This window comes from Poecilia reticulata, chromosome 11 (assembly GCF_904066995.2).
Source record: "Poecilia reticulata chromosome 11, P_reticulata-male-v2, whole genome shotgun sequence".
Classification (NCBI taxonomy): Eukaryota; Metazoa; Chordata; class Actinopteri; order Cyprinodontiformes; family Poeciliidae; genus Poecilia; species Poecilia reticulata.
Genome location: NC_088840.1, coordinates 11,673,501 through 11,690,322, shown reverse-complemented (window position 1 = coordinate 11,690,322; position 16,822 = coordinate 11,673,501). Strand labels below are relative to the sequence as shown.

At 44.1% G+C, this 16,822-nt stretch overlaps 1 pseudogene across 1 annotated transcript; it reads left to right on the top strand.

The window, feature by feature from the left end:
* The first annotated feature begins 1,538 nt into the window (after positions 1-1,538).
* Positions 1,539-9,828, top strand: LOC145553824 (terminal uridylyltransferase 4-like; annotated as a pseudogene). Its single transcript, XR_014089870.1, has 13 exons — positions 1,539-1,641; positions 1,726-1,781; positions 3,469-3,582; positions 3,650-3,727; positions 5,249-5,425; positions 5,508-5,555; positions 6,272-6,353; positions 6,430-6,543; positions 7,329-7,482; positions 8,067-8,164; positions 8,422-8,932; positions 9,357-9,530; positions 9,612-9,828. The product of XR_014089870.1 is annotated as a terminal uridylyltransferase 4-like (transcript).
* The last annotated feature ends 6,994 nt before the right edge of the window (positions 9,829-16,822 follow it).

Genomic DNA, 16,822 nt, shown 5'->3' with positions numbered 1-16,822 from the left:
CTGCATGCTAGTTGGACTGCCAGTATCCATCAGCTGCTTCCAGGGAGTCGGTCCAAAAAGTCCTGATAGTTCTCTATCTTTGGTTTGAGAGCATCCCTCCCTTCTGGTGCCTACGAGCTGATTTTAGGGTTGTCCCCAAAACAGGCACAGAAAATCTTGTGGCCACTTCTCCGATAAGCCGCATTGACAATGGAGTTGGGGGCGATGTTCTATCCACTTTCTCCAAAATGTGTTCAAGGTTCTTCCAGAGGTGAAATTTGAAGCTCTGTTTCACAGATGACTCTGCCAGGATCCTCACAACACTTTTGGGCCTCTCTGGTTTGACTGGAAGTTGACTGATGATTTGGGAGGATACCAACCAGGGAGTGGTCAGTGGACAGCTCTGCCTGTCTTCACCCAAGAGTCCAAGACATACAGCCACAGATCAGATGGGAAACAACAAAGTCTACCATAGAACTGTGGCCATGGTGTCCTTGTGCTATGAGCACATATGGACACCCGTATGCTTGAACAAGGTGTACATTATGGACAGTCCATGACGAGCACAGAAGTCACATAACAGTACACTACTCGGGTTTAGATCAGGGTGGCCGATCCTCTCAACCACAAGCCTCCAGGTCTCACTGTGAGTGCCCATGTGAGTGTTGAAATCCCCCAGCAGAACAAGGAAGTCTGTTGGAGGGACACTCTCCAGCACCCCTCCAACAGCTCCACAAAAGGTGCCCAATGCGAACTGCTACTTGTTGGCTTTTCTCGTTGGTAGGAGATTAGCCAACCTACTGCCTTGCTGGCGAAGCCACTTGGAAACACGTGATCTTAAATTTCCGGCATTTCTGCTTTCAGATTGAACTTCCTCAATAGAAACATCCACTTCTTCAACATCATTGCTTTCATGATGTTGTGGCTCAATCTGAACATGTTCTGAGATTTCTTCAGAATCCATTTCTTCTGATGTTGAACACTCAGAAATTCTCTCTAAAGGTGGCACGTAATTCTCCAAATTTAAATATCCCCGGATGGATGATCTTCTAGAGGAAATAACCCTCCTGTAATAATTTTTGAAGAATTCAATGTCATCTTCTGTGAGAATTTCTGAAGAAGATGGTTTTTCTGAAGAATGCTCAGAAACTTCTTCAAAATGTGCCACAACATTATCAGCAGCTGTGTCAGAAGAAGGGATTTCCTTTGAGGCGACGTCCGTATCTGCAGCGTCCATGCCATCAAAATGGTCTGCGTAATTCTGAACTCCGTCTTCTGAGTTTCCATCAACAGAAGAAGCCTCTTCTACCAATGGATCCTCATAGACTGGTTCTAAATTTATCGCATCTTCCTGGCCGTCACAGCTCGTTTCAACGGCCAGGTCCATTTTGTCAAGGGGAACATCGACACTTGTACAGACATCAGTGTCTGCGTCCCCTGGACAAGTTTCCAAATGGAGTCCACAGATGCTTTCCAAAGCCACAGGATCTTCATCAGTAAAAGTTGCCAAACTTGTCAAGACACCTGAAGTGCCACTGACAAGGTTGGCAGAAGCGTCCATGTCACTTTGGTCTTCATCTGCGTCCTCAGGGCGTGTTTCTAAGTCCAGTTCGCATCTGGACACCGTGGCAAGATCCACGGTGTCTTCAGGGGTAAAATCAGGTAAAGGTGTCAATACCCCTGAAGCGGCACTGACAAGGTTGGTGGAAGCGTCCATGTCATCTTTTTCTTCATCTGTGTCCTCAGAGCAAGTGTCCCAATTCATTGCACAGATGGTCTCCAAAGCCACGGCATCTTCAGGGGTGAAACTTGTTAATCTCGTCACAACACCTGAAATGCCACTGGCGATGTTGGCGGAAATGTCCGCGTGGCTTTGGTCCTCTGGAATTAACTCCTCAAACCCAAAATATCTCCACCTAATATTTTCTTCGTGGTCTTCGGCAACTTCTTCTTTATGATGACCAAGAAGTTTCTCCATTCCTTTTGAGGCTAAGTAGCCCAGGCCCCAACCGATTGTTAGCATCATTTTTAAGCTGAAAGCGTGTAAAATTCTCTGTACGTGGATCCTAAGGCAGCTGAAGGGCAAACTGAAAATTCTTGTATTCCAAATGATGATAATAATCTTTTGAACCTTTATGACATCATAGATGAGAACATTGGTGGCATGATGATGTCAAACAACCTGTGTCAGGTTCTTGTTTGTTTTAGTTGCTATGGAAACACAAGGAGCTATGTGTAAGGTGGGACTACTGTCAATGAAAAAAATGCATGGTAGACATCTAAATCCGTGAATGAAAGTCAATAAATGTGCATAAAGTTAAGTTTGTATTTGTCCCGTCTTCCAACTCATGCTTACGTGTAAAAATCAAAGATTTTACCTATGACAATACCCATAAACAAACAAATTAGTACAAGTGTTTATAGAGTATTTTTTCAGAAGTTAAACACATCAGTCACATTTAGAAACTGTCTCTAAGCGTCTGCTGGATCTACTTTGAACAGTCACTGAGGATGATCCTTTTATACATATCATATCTTGCTTTAATTGCTCGTTTTGGTCATAAGTAAAATATTTAACATCTAACGATTAAGATTTTTTTTTTTACATTTGAATCAGTGACAAGGATGATGCACCAAGCAGATCAGCCAAATAATTTTTGTTTAATCTCACCTTCGTATTTATTTTTGTACCTTTTCTCATTCTCTTCACTGTGTGTTTATGAATCGCCCCTTTGTGAGATCTCCTGTTACTCTTAGCACTGCAGCATAAGTGACTTGCAGGTTCTGGTTCTGCTCTGCATGCAGAACCAGAACAAAACGAGGAGAAGCAGAATTCAGTTCTACGCACCACAAATCTGGAACAAACTTCCAGAAAACTGTAAAACAGCTGAACACTGGGTGCCTTTAAATCTCAACTTGTTTAAGTTGCTTATGGCTAAATTAGGGTTAGAGTGCGGGTTTTGATGTTTTCGATGTTTTTAATGTTTTTACCTTTACTTTTTATCTATTTATTCATTTCTTTTATTCTCTTTCTCACTGTTTATGTTTTAATGATGTAAGCCCCCGGAAACTTCCAGTAAACAACGTTAACAAAGCCACGGGGTTAGAGTTCCATTGACTGCGTTCAACTAAAAACCTAGAGTTGGAGCCCTTGTCAAACGTGTTTGACTAAAGTCCCAGAGGGTTAGAGTCCCAGTTAAACAACGTTTAACTAAAAACCTAGAGGTTGGAGCCTTGTCAAACGGTGTTTTTGACTAAAGTCCCAGAGGGTTAGAGTCCCAGTAAACAACGTTTAACTAAAACCTAGAGTGGTCCTTGTCAACGGTGTTTTTGTCTAAGTCCAGAAGGTTAGAGTCCCAGTTAAACAACGTTTAACTGAAGGCCTAAAAGGGGTTTTATGTTTTTATCTTTTTTATCTAATCACTTTCTCACTGTTGTTCAATGTCACATGCTTCAGTTGTTGGACTCTGACGGTCTGTGTCTCCTCAGCGGTGCAACATCGGCGACGCCTCCAGAGGAAGCCTCTAGTCTTACGCCTACATCCTGATGGTTCTCTACTTCCTACAGCAGAGGCAGCCGCCGGTCATCCCCGTCCTGCAGGAGGTAAAACCCTCTGATCTTTGACCTTTGGCCTGAAACGTGAGCTAACCTTTCAGCTTCCCTGCTCCAGATCTTCGACGGACAGACGGTTCCCCAGCGGATGGTGGACGGCTGGATCGCTTTCTTCTGTGACGACCTGGACAAGCTGGTGAGGATTCTCTGACATCTGGTCTGATGCAGGGCTGGACGATAAATCGCCAACAATATGTGTCAATCGGACACCTGTCGATATCTACAGTAGGGCTGAAACGATTTCCTCGGTGATTCGAGTCCTTTCCATTATTAAAATTCCTCGGAGGGAAAATCAACCTGCCTCGAGCTTCATTAATTGATGTTTTATCATTTAGCGCCACCGTGTTTCAGCCGGAACATTATTTGCGTTGCGCGGAGCTCTGACTTCCGCCTCTGAGTTGTTGACGGAAGCTACGTTGTTAGCGGCATACGTCCAATCTTCAAGTTTGGCCCGCTGGGATTTACTGATTGGTGATATTCCGGGTTTTCATCGTTTTTGTGGGACCAATAAACATCCTTAAAATGACCGGCGCGATGCCGGGAGTCCGGCAGCCTTTCTGCTCCGGAGCTGCTGGTTGAACGGCGGGAAGAAGCTGAGGAGGATTTCTACAGGTGAGCGGAGAGACTGAACACGGCGGGCGGCTGAGGGTTGATGCTTACAGGGTAAGAGCAGCTTTACGGACGAACCGCACAATAAACTTATATCATCCCGGTCTGAACAAACGGGAGGCGGAACATGGCGGGTAGATGAGTTTCTGAACGGAGGAGCCGTAAATATCCCGTGTTTCTCCCCGGTCACAAAAAAGTAACTGGTAGGGAAGCTCAAATGTGGAAAAATAGACTGATGTTGATATCCGATAGTACACTGGTGTTATGGAGATTTACCAATATTTTATTTATAATTGTTTTTATCCGATTACTCGAATAATCGTAAGAAAAATCTATAGATTACTCGATTACTAAAAAATCGTTTACAACAGCCCTAATCTACAGACATCTGATAGAATATTCACTGAGCTTAGATCCAGAACCGCACAGCATTCTGGGGGATGTAGGCAGAGGGGAGACTTTAGCTGCTCCACCTCTCACGGCGAGTGAAACCGGGTTGGAGTCAACTAACTCACTCACTCTTTGGTTGCTTCAACGGCCTGCTGGGTAAAAAGCAGTTTGGAGTTCTCTTCCAACTCTGGTTGCCTAGCAACGGCCTGCTGGGTAACAAGCGTTTGAAGTTCCTTCCAACTCCGGTTGCCTAGCAACAGCCTGCTGGGTAAAAAGCAGTTTGGAGTTCCCTTCCAACTCTGGTTGCCTAGCAACGGCCTGCTGGGTAAAAAGCAGTTTGGAGTTCCCCTCTGAATCCGGTTGCCTAGCAACGGCCTGCTGGGTAAAAAGCAGTTTGGAGTTCCCCTCTGAATCCGGTTGCCTAGCAACGGCCTGCTGGGTAACTTGCGCAGCAGCAGTTTCAAGTTTCCTCACTGTCGCTTGTAACTGCTTAAAAATAAGAAAAACAGCATAAAGTGAAAACTGGATGAAAGGGGAAAGACAGATATTTCAATATTTAATTTCAGATATTTAAAACAAATAAACTCGTCAATAATTATCGGCTGGGTGACACGTTTACACGGCGGCAGGTTTCTCAGCCTTGTTCTTGGTCGCGCAGCGTCAGCGGCTGGCCGACCGGCAGCCCAACACCGAGTCGGTGGGGGAGCTGTGGCTCGGCCTGCTTCGCTTCTACACCGAAGAGTTCGACTTCAAGGAGCACGTCATCAGCACCGGCAGCACAAACGCCTCACCACGTTCGAGAAGCAGTGGACCAGCAAATGCATCGCCATCGAAGGTGACCGGGCCGCTTTGCTTTCACCTGCTGCTGAGCTCCGCCGGCGGTTTCGATTAACTTTTAACATGTTTTCTGTTCCCAGATCCGTTTGACTTGAATCATAATCTCGGTGCTGGAGTGTCGCGTAAAAGTAAGTCTGAAAAGCAAAACTCACGTTTATTAAATTGCACTTCATCAGCCGTACATCATCTGAGATACTTTAGAGGTCAAATGAAACCAGAGCTGAACCAGCAGATGCAGTTTGATGAGTAAAACTAAAGATTTATCTCACCGAATGAAGCAAATATGTTAAATGAATCCAGTTCACAGAAAAATCTGTTTTTTTCTTTTCACAGATGGGGCAAATATTTAAAAACATACTTTTATGAAAGTTACACTTTGCAGCTTCAATGTTTCCAGTCTGTTCTTTTTTTTTGACTGAATATATTTTTCACATCTAACTAGTTTTTATGTATTATCCGTTTATATTTTCTGTTGTATCGTCTTTATTACAGCGGAGGCCAGAGCCAAGTTTATCACCGCGTACAAAACGATGCTAGAAAAGCTTTAAACAAAACTTATTTCAGTTCGATTCAGCATGGAATTGATTCTAGTTATCAAAAAGTATCAAAGTTCAGTGTTTTATTCAGCGTTTCTGCATTTGGAGTTTGGTTTGGATTTTATTTGTGCCAGTAGAATGACAGTGGGCTGAGGACTGAGCCCTGAGGAACCCCTCGTCCATTTCCAAACAGTTCGATTTGAACAATTCAGATTCATCAGATGTTTTTTATTATTAGTTCTGCACAGATTTAGTTAGCTTAGCATCTTCAGATTTTAAGCCGGATTGATTTTTTTTCCACCCCTCAGTGACGAACTTCATCATGAGGCGTTCATCAACGGGCGGAAGCTGTTCGGAACGCCGTTCATTCCCATCCCCGGCACCGAAGTGGTACGTTCCTCCACGCTTTCCCTCCCAGGCGTCCTGATGAACCGGGGGGTTAAATCTGCGCCGCCTTCCTCTGCAGGAATACTTCTTCGACTCGAAGGTGCTGACCGACGCGAGCTGGCGCCCAACGACCGCTGCTGCCGGATCTGCGGGAAGATCGGACATTACATGAGGACTGCCCGAAGAGACGCAGGTCGTCCTCTGACAGCTTGTCCTTTATGCTGAAGGCAGCAGGAGGAACAACTTTATGCTTAACTGGTGTTCAAAGTGTGGTCCGGGGGCCATTTGTGGCCCTTGGACTGATTTTTCTGTGGTCCGACTGCAATTCAAGAATGACACAAATCTGATCTGTTTAGAGTTGGTGCTTGATGCAGATGCACTGCAAAAACACAAAGTGTTCCTGATCAATTTCTAGTGCAAACATTACGATGGAAGTAACACAAAATTAATTTTTGAAATTATTTCACTTACAACTTGGGAAAAATAATCTGAAGATGGATTTGGTATTTTTTCATCAAGATTGAAACAAGCTTCTGTTTCTACCTTAAGTTACTTGCAAGTTAATTTGTGCCAAAAAATCTCAGAAATTTTCTTGGAAATTTGTTAGATTGAAAAGTTGAAACTCAGGAAAATTTACAAAAGTCATAAATGTTCAATTTTACAAGCTCCAATCATTAAAAAACTTTTTTTTTCTCAAATTCCTGACGTTTCAAACTCAGTTTTTTTCTGCTTGTTTTTCTTTCTCTTTTTGACTTTAATGCACCAAATCAGCTTTTTCTAATTGATTAAACTCAACTTTTAAAGCAAACACTTTGAAAGAAAGTGACCCAAACCCTGTTCTTATTCTGGAATAAATTGGTTGAATCAAACCAAAAGTAAAGTGAGAACTAAAAGTCTTTCTCGCAGTGAAACAGTCATTTGGTGAAAAGCTTTTCACACGCTGCAGGTTTTTATTTGTCTTCTTGTTTTGTCCTTCAGGGAGAAGAAGAAGGAAAACGAGAAAGACGAGGAAACAAGGAGGACGAGCGAGAGCCGAAGGACAGACGCTGCTTCCAGTGCGGGGACATGGGACACGTCCGGCGGGACTGTCCCGAGAACCGCCACCTCAAGCAGAGGAACGCCGCCGCCCCCAGTAAGCAGAGGGCCGTGCGTCAGTAAAAACACTCCCCAGGTCCAGCAGCTCCTTTCTGCTGCTTTGTTTTGTGAAAGCTAGAGGTCAAAAGGTCAATCAGGCCAATTTGGTGTCAACCAACTCATTTTATAGATATTAATGAAAAATGGCTTCCAAATTCTTCCAACCTGGGTAAAATCAACCGAAACTCACTGGTGGGAGAAATGACTGATGGTTTTAAGCCAAAAGCTAAAATCTGACGCCTCCATTTTAGTTTACATTTTCTGAAGAAGGAAGCTGCGCTCAGCGTCTTCAGAGATTTTGGTGCAGCGCCCCCACAGGCCAGGAGGGGAACAGGTTTTTCAGAGCGTTTGAGAACCACAGCAGCTGGAAACGTAACAAATGTTACAACTTTGGTCCAAAATCGAACTGAATCTACCAAATTATCAAGTGGAAAAACAATCTGTGACATAAAAGTTCCAAACTGTCGGGTACGGTGTGGTATCTGTGATGCTGTGGGCCTCTTCCTGATACAGCTGACAGCTGTGATGGAGCTGCAGGGCTGGACATGAATGAAAAGCTGTTGTTTCTGCGTTTCGCTGCAGCTCCTCTGATGGTGCGCAGCGTGGTGATCTCCCAGTCCATCCCCATCCCGGCGGCGGCGGCCGACTCTCCTGGAAGAACCAGACAACCTTCTGAATGTGTGAGTTCAAACCGCTCGGTCCGTTTGCTTCACATCCTGAAAAATGCTTCAGCTTGAATTTGTTTTTCAAGGTTTGTAATAAAATGCATAATTATAAACCTAAATTTAGAAGATTAGACTGTTGATACTCAGGAAATTGTAACTTTTTTTTGGCAAAATATTTGGCTTTTCAAACTTAGAGATGCCCTGACGCTCCGTCACATTAGTGTTTACGGTTATCGTTTATGCATCACGGCTCTCTGCTCCGGTTCTTTCAGTCGGACAGTCGTCAGACTCCGCCCTACTCCACGCAGCCCGCCGCCGTCCCCCACGGCTCCCCGCTGTCCTCCGGCTCCCCCCAGACGTCCCACAGTAAACCCGGCTGCGTCGGCCCCCCCCAGATCCCGCTGTCCCTCTTCAGCTTCCCCTCCTCCCACCCGGGCCAGTTCCACCCCGCCGCGCTCGGCGCCCTGGGGCTGCTGCCCTCCCACCAGTCCCACATCGCCTCTTCCTCCTGGCCCATCCACGGCCCCGTCCTCGCCTCGGCCTCCGCCGGCGGCCTGTCGCCGCCCGGCCTGACCTTTGCCCTGCGCTCCGTGTCGGGGAACGGCAGCCCCACGGGAACGGGCGGCGGCGGCGGCTCCGTGAACCTGAACGACCGAGCATCATCTTCGGCCCAGCCGGCAGCGGGGCGGCAGATGGGCATGGCGCCGGGTCGGGACGGACAGTGGCACAACCACATGGCGCAGCCGGGGGCGCTGATGGGAAACGGCACGGTGGTGAAGTCAGGTACTTCCTGTTTGCTGACTCAGCTGCAGCTTCATGCTAATCCGTTATGTTCACACCAGCAAAGGTTGATCTTTGTTTTACAGCTTCTCTAACATTTTTCCCATAAGTGAAGTAATTTGCCAGTGGAACTAGAACTTTTTCATCAATATTAAGAAATTATTTACTTAAAACAAGTTTCCACATCTTGCTAAAAATAATGTGCAAGTTAGTTTTGTCTTATTTAAACGGTACTAAGATATTTGCACCAGAAACTAGATAAAAATGCTGAGTAAGAGTTTGATTTTTTGCAGTGTAGTACGTAAAACAAGCATCAAAGAAACACAAAGTGGTTCCTTTCATTCCTGAATTATCCAGATGTTCACTTCAGAAGATTACAGGAATGTCTGAGAAATAAAAACATTTGTTTTAATATTTCTCGTCACAGAACCGGGCCACCAGGTCCAGTTTGAAGGTGTGAGCCAGGGCTCGCGGCTGTGGGAGCACAACAAACCGCCCCAGTTCAGCCTGTCTCCCTCCTGGCCCTACCGGATGCCGCAGAACTTCATCCAGCAGGGCGGCGGCGGCGACTTCCAGCCCGGGAAAACCTTCCTGGCTCCAGGTCGGACCACGGGATTCCAGGAGCTCAATGGTCTGCAGGGGAAATGAGCTGTTTTACTGATTCTGTTCTCCTGTTTTAAAGGTTCTGTGGTGCATCCCAATCCGAACTTCCCACTGGTTCCTCATGTTTGGCATCCAGTCAACATGAATTACATCCAGCAGAAGAAATGATTTTAATTAGAGTTCTTGGTCAGTAATAGAGCAAAATCATGTACTCTTTGCATCAACTGACCACATGGACAATTTTAAGAAGAAGAAAAAAATGAATTTTATCATTTTTGTACAGTTTTTATGTTTACTTTTTGGGTCTCATTACATTGATTTGTGATACAATGTTAAATATTTTAATGCCCCCGTTTTTGAGGGGGTTAAAAAAAAGTGTTTTTATTTTATGTGTAAGGAGGATAAATTGTAAACCTTTATTTTTATTAGCTGTATTCATACTTTGCTTGCTGAAAGATGAAGGCTTTGAATAGATGTTTGTTTTTAAAACAACCTAACGTGTCAGTATGTAGTGCCAAAAGCAAGAAAAAAGGGGAAAAAAAGAAAATACGATGAAAAAGCTGCAAAAAAATAAAGAAAAAAGCAAACAAGTCTGGTGTTGCTCTTCATTACTTACAAGAGACAAGAAAAGCTGAAACAGTTTAGAAATGCAGCCTAGTAATAACTAGAAATGGTGTTTAATTCAGGACATAAAAAATGCTAAGTGGATGCTAACTTTTAGCAAAAACTTTAGCGTTCAGCACACTTAATAGTTTCCCCTAAATTAATATTTCTGGATAATTCTAAACTGACTGTTTAGTAAACTTTCATTTGAATAAAGTTCAACATCTTGAGTTTTGGTTGTCGCATGTTAAGAAATTTGCCAGTAATTACACGGTCATATTCATGCTCTTACTTTGAAGTGGGTGAAAACTGTTTGAGCGTCACTTCCGTTCCTGACTTCACGTTTTTCCTTTTTTTCCCCCTTTAAAATAAGAAACATACAGAAACGAAATGTAACGATGACGGTAGAGAATAAGATGAAAACAAATACATTAGCTTATGTTATAGAACATGTAGTCGTAGTATTTTAAGGGTAGATATTTGAATGGAGGCTAGCTAACCCGTTAGCACTAGCTTCCGTTAAATAACGTTTGTGAACTTCGAAGACAAAACCAGAAGTTTGCGAGAATCAGAGAAGAAATCCTGGACACACAGCATTTAGCACATGAGTTTGTAGATAAAAGCTCACACACAGAGATAAAGATTTGAGTTTATGGGAAGTGTACGGAAAATTAGGCATAGAGTCACAAGGCAAGACCCAAACAGTGATGGTCCATCAGCTAAATCTGTTGGGTCAGGCGTATGGAGGACCAAAACTGACATAAGAAGAAATAAGAGCAAAAATAAATGTTTTAATAAACATTTATAAACATTTATAAACCCGACGAGGGTTCCCGTTGTCAATCAGTGTTGCTTCCTAAGTGGACAGTTTGATTTCACAGAAGTTTGATTTACTTGGAGTTATATTGTGTTGTTTAAGTGTTCCCTTTATTTTTTTGAGCAGTGTACATACATGCATACATGCATACCAACCTACCTACCTACCTACCTACCTACCTACCTACCTACCTACCTACCTACCTACCTACCTACCTACCTACCTACCTACCTACCAACCAACCAACCAACCAACCAACCAACCAACCAACCAACCAACCAACCAACCAGTGACGTGCGGTCAGGGGAGGCAAGTGAGGCAGAGCCTCACCTGTCATCATGGAAAAATAATATAAAATCATTTATATTTCTATTTTCACCCTGTTGTTTTGTACTATAAAGTATCTGTTTTTTACTTAGCTTAACCAATTTTGACTACTTTTTCTTCAAAATCGCTGGATTTTCGCATTTTCCCATTCAAATGCTCAGAAGCGAAGCCGGTGAGGCAGCAGCGAGCTGAGCCTCACCTGGGATTGCGCAACCTCTGGCTAACTGCACTGGCTGCCATTAAATGACAGCATGTTCGTCCTGTCTGTACGCCGGCAATAAGATGGCTAATAAACATTTAATATATGGACTGATTTTCCATAATTTCGCTTATGTAAATAATGTTCAGTGTTTTTTGTTACCAACTGCGTGTGTATCGTGTTTTGTGTGCGGAGGAGCGATAAGAAATGGCAGAGAACAGACTGGAGGTGAGGCAGGCAGTTCTCTTGCCTCACCGCTGGGGGCGCTCATGTTCCCAGATATAGTGACTGCACAACTGCAGAGTAAGACACGGTGAGCTAGCCATGGAGCTAGCCACACAGTAAATAAGTAAAGTACAGCGATATATTTGTTTTCTTCTCTCTTCCGACGCCAACATGAAAGACTACATTTCTAAACTTAAACAGTTTTCTAAAGTGGATTTTTAATTGAAGCAGGAGATAATAACTAAAGGAAAACCAACACCGGAGCTGAAAGTTTTACTTCCAGACAGTTTGATTCTCAAACGGAGTAGAAAAGATGCCGAGGATAAACTTGGCTTTGGATGAACGGATATTCCTGTGTAGAATTAGCGGTGCATGGATTTCATTGACACGTAAAGGTAAGAAAAGCAATAAGATGTTTTAGTTTAGTTTTTTATTTAAATGTGCGTTTTGTGGGCTACAGTTAATGTTTAAATAATTCAGTAAAGTAGAAGCCGTAGATAATCTACCACAGCAATTATTTATTAATAAAACATGAAGCCTAAAACATACAACAACAAACTAAATGTTCTGTTCTGTGTGAAAAATTCTTGAATGTTTTTTGGTGTCAAATCCTAAAACATGAAGTGGCATTGTTGTCAGTTGCTATGGCAACGAGTCTGCGTAGCTTGGAGAATACAGATCAATCTGCTGTGGATCATAGCACGAAATTAATACGTACATTTATATGTTTCACTAAGTTAACGCGGCTATGGATGACGCGTAAAAGATTAGTCTTTCACGTTATATATATACGTTAGTATATATATATATATATATATATATATATATATATATATATATATATATATATAATTTCATTTATACATGTCGGATATATATTTTTTATTTATATATTTATCTTTTATTATGTTGTGTGTGTATACATATATTTTTGATAAGAAATAAAAGCATAAATACATTTTTGATAAGAAATATATTATTCTTTATATTTTTATTATTTTAGTTATGTATTTATCTGTATTATTATGTTATGTGTGTATATATTTTTTTGACAAGAAATAAAAGCATAAATACATATTTTGATAAGAAATATATTATTCTTTATATATTTATTTTATTTTTTTACAAATTCTCCATCACCATCCCCAGCCATTCTGCCAGCCTCAGTATCTCTGCTCATGGTTTCCAAGCAGTTTGACTGTCTCTGGTCTGTCTTCTCGTCTCCGTCCGCCGCAGTCTCCTCGTCTCCGTCCGCCGCAGTCTTCTCGCCTCCGTCCGCCGCAGTCTTCTCGCCTCCGTCCGCCGCAGTCTCCTCGTCTCCGTCCGCCGCAGTCTCCTCGTCCCCGTCCGCCGCAGTCTCCTCGTCTCCGTCCGCCGCAGTCTTCTCGCCTCCGTCCGCCGCAGTCTTCTCGCCTCCTGCCGCCGCAGTATCCTCGTCTCCGTCCGCCGCAGTCTCCTCGTCCCAGTCCGCCGCAGTCTCCTCGTCTCCGTCCGCCGCAGTCTTCTCGCCTCCGTCCGCCGCAGTCTTCTCGCCTCCTGCCGCCGCAGTATCCTTGTCCCCGTCCGCTGCAGTCTTCTCGTCCCCGTCCGCTGCAGTCTTCTCGTCCCCATCCGCCGCAGTCTCCTCGTCTCCGTCCGCCACAGTCTCCTCGCCTCCTGCCGCCGCAGTCTTCTCGTCTCCGTCCGCCGCAGTCTTCTCGCCGCAGTCTTCTAGCTGCAGTCTTCTCGCCTCTGTCCGCCGCAGTCTCCTCGCCTCCTGCCGCCGCAGTCTTCTCGTCTACGTCCGCCGCAGTCTTCTCGCCGCAGTCTTCTAGCTGCAGTCTTCTCGCCTCTGTCCGCCGCAGTCTTCTCGCCTCCGTCCGCCGCAGTCTTCTCGCCTCCGTCCGCCGCAGTCTTCTCGCCTCCGTCCGCCGCAGTCTTCTCGCTTCCGTCCGCCGCAGTCTTCTCGCCTCCGTCCGCCGCAGTCTTCTCGCCTCTGTGCTGCCTGGACTTGGTGTATTTGTCATGGGTCCACTATGTCAACCTCATGACCTACAAACCGCAATTTATGATGATCTGTCCAAGTCATTCTCCATGGGCTCTGGGAACTTCCTCTACACCCGAGTTTCTCCCTTAGCGACCACCCAAGCTGCATGCTATTTGGACTGCCAGTATCCATTAGCTGCTACCAGAGAGTCGGTCCAAAAAGACCTGACAGTTCTCTATCTTTGGTTTGAGAGCATCCCTCCCTTCTGGTGCCTACGAGCTGATTTTAGGGTGTTCCCCAAAACAGGCACAGAAAATCTTGTGGCCACATCTCCGATAAGCCGCATTGACAATGGAGTTGGGGGCGATGTTCTATCCACTTTCTCCAAAATGTGTTCAAAGTTCTTCCAGAGGTGAAATTTGAAGCTCTGTTTCACAGATGACTCTGCCAGGATCCTCACAACACTTTTGGGCCTCTCTGGTTTGACTGGAGTTGACTGATGATTGGGAGGATACCAACAGGGAGTGGTCAGTGGACAGCTCTGCCTGTCTTCACCCAAGAGTCCAAGACATACAGCCACAGATCAGATGGGAAACAACAATGTCTACCATAGAACTGTGGCCATGGTGTCCTTGTGCTATGAGCACATATGGACACCTGTATGCTTGAACAAGGTGTACATTATGGACAGTCCATGACGAGCACAGAAGTCACATAACAGTACACTACTCGGGTTTAGATCAGGGTGGCCGATCCTTCAACCACAAGCCTCCAGGTCTCACTGTGAGTGCCCATGCGAGTGTTGAAATCCCCCAGCAGAACAGGAAGTCTCTTGGAGGGACACTCTCCAGCACCCCTCCAACAGCTCCACAAAAGGTGCCCAATGTGAACTGCTACTTGCTGGCTTTTCTCCTTGGTAGGAGATTAGCCAACCTACTGCCTTGCTCACGAAGCCACTTGGAAACACGTGATCTTAAATGTCCGGCATTTCTGCTTTCAGAAGGGACTTCCTCAAAGGAAACATCCACTTCTTCAACATCATTGCTTTCATGATGTTGTGGCTCAATTTGAACATGTTCTGAGCTTTCTTCAGAATCCAATTCTTCTGATGTTGAACACTCAGAAATTCTCTCTAAAGGTGGCACGTAATTCTCCAAATTTAAATATCCCCGGATGGATGATCTCCTAGAGGAAACCAGCCTCCTGTAATAATTTTTGAAGAATTCAATGTCATCTTCTGTGAGAATTTGTGAAGAAGATGGTTTTTCTGAAGAATGCTCAGAAACTTCTTCAAAATGTGCCACAACATTATCAGCAGCTGTGTCAGAAGAAGGGATTTCCTTTGAGGCGACGTCCGTATCTGCAGCGTCCATGCCATCAAAATGGTCTGCGTAATTCTGAACTCCGTCTTCTGAGTTTCCATCAACAGAAGACGCCTCTTCTACCAATGGATCCTCATAGACTGGTTCTAAATTTATCGCATCTTCCTGGCCGTCACAGCTCGTTTCAACGGCCAGGTCCATTTCGTCAAGGGGAACATCGACACTTGTACAGACATCAGTGTCTGCGTCCCCTGGACACGTTTCCAAGTGGAGTCCACAGATGTTTTCCAAAGCCACAGGAGCTTCATCACTAAAAGTTTCCAAACTTGTCAAGACACCCGAAGTGCCACTAACAAGGTTGGCAGAAGCGTCCATGTCACTTTGGTCTTCATCTGCGTCCTCAGGGCATGTTTCTAAGTCCAGTTCACATCTGGTGGCAAAAGCCACGGTGTCTTCAGGGGTAAAATCAGGTAAAGGTGTCAATACCCTGAAGCGGCACTGACACGGTTGGTGGAAGCGTCCATGTCATCTTTTTCTTCATCTGTGTCCTCAGAGCAAGTGTCCCAATTCATTGCACAGATGGTCTCCAAAGCCACGGCATCTTCAGGGGTGAAACTTGTCAATCTTGTCACGACACCTGAAATGCCACTGGCGATGTTGGCGGAAACGTCCGCGTGGCTTTGGTCCTCTGGAATTAACTCCTCAAACCCAAAATATCTCCACCTGATATTTTCTTCGCGGTCTTCGGCAACTTCTTCTTTATGATGACCAAGAAGTTTCTCCATTCCTTTAGAGGCTAAGTAGCCCAGGCCCCAACCGATTGTTAGCATCATTTTTAAGTTTAAGCGTGTGAAATTCTCTGTACGTGGATCCAAAGGCAGCTGAAGGGCAAACTGAAAATTCTTGTATTCCAAATGATGATAATAATCTTTTGAACCTTTATGACATCATAGATGAGAACACTGGTGGCATGATGATGTCAAACAACCTGAGTCAGGTTCTTGTTTGTTTTAGTTGCTATGGAAACAGAGTTATGTGTAAGGTGGGACTACTGTCAATAAAAAAATGCATGTTAGACATTTAAATCTGTGAATGCAAGTCAATAAATGTGCATAAATTTAAGTTTTGTATTTGTCCTGTTTTTCAACTCATACATACGTGTAAAAATCAAAGATTTTACCTATGACAACACCCATAAACAAACAAATTAGTACAAGTGTTTATAGAGTATTTTTTCAGAAATTAAAACACATCATTCACATTTAGAAACTGTCTCTAAGCCTCTGCTGGATTTATTTTGAACTGTCAGTGAGGAGGATCCCCTTAAACAGATCATATCTTGCCTTAATTGCTCATTTTGTTCATAAGGAAAATATTTAACATCTAACAATTAAGATTTTTTTTTTTTACATTTGAATCTGTGACAAGGATGATGCACCAAGCAGATGAGCCAAATAATTTTATGTTTAATCTCACCTTCTTATTTATTTTTGTACCTTTTCTCATTCTCTAACCTCTCAGCCTCTTCACTGTGTGTTTATGAATCGCCCCTTTGCGAGATCTCCTGTTCACTCTTAGCACCGCAGCATAAAGTGACTTGCAGGTTCTGGTTCTGCTCTGCATGCAGAACCAGAACAAAACGAGGAGAAGCAGAATTCAGTTTCTACGCACCACAAATTTGGAACAAACTTCGAGAAAACTGTAAAACAGCTGAAACACTGGGTGCCTTTAAATCTCAACTTGTTTAAGTTGCTTATGGCTAAATTAGGGTTAGAGTGCGGGTTTTGATGTTTTTGATGTTTTTAATGTTTTTACCTTTACTTTTTATCTA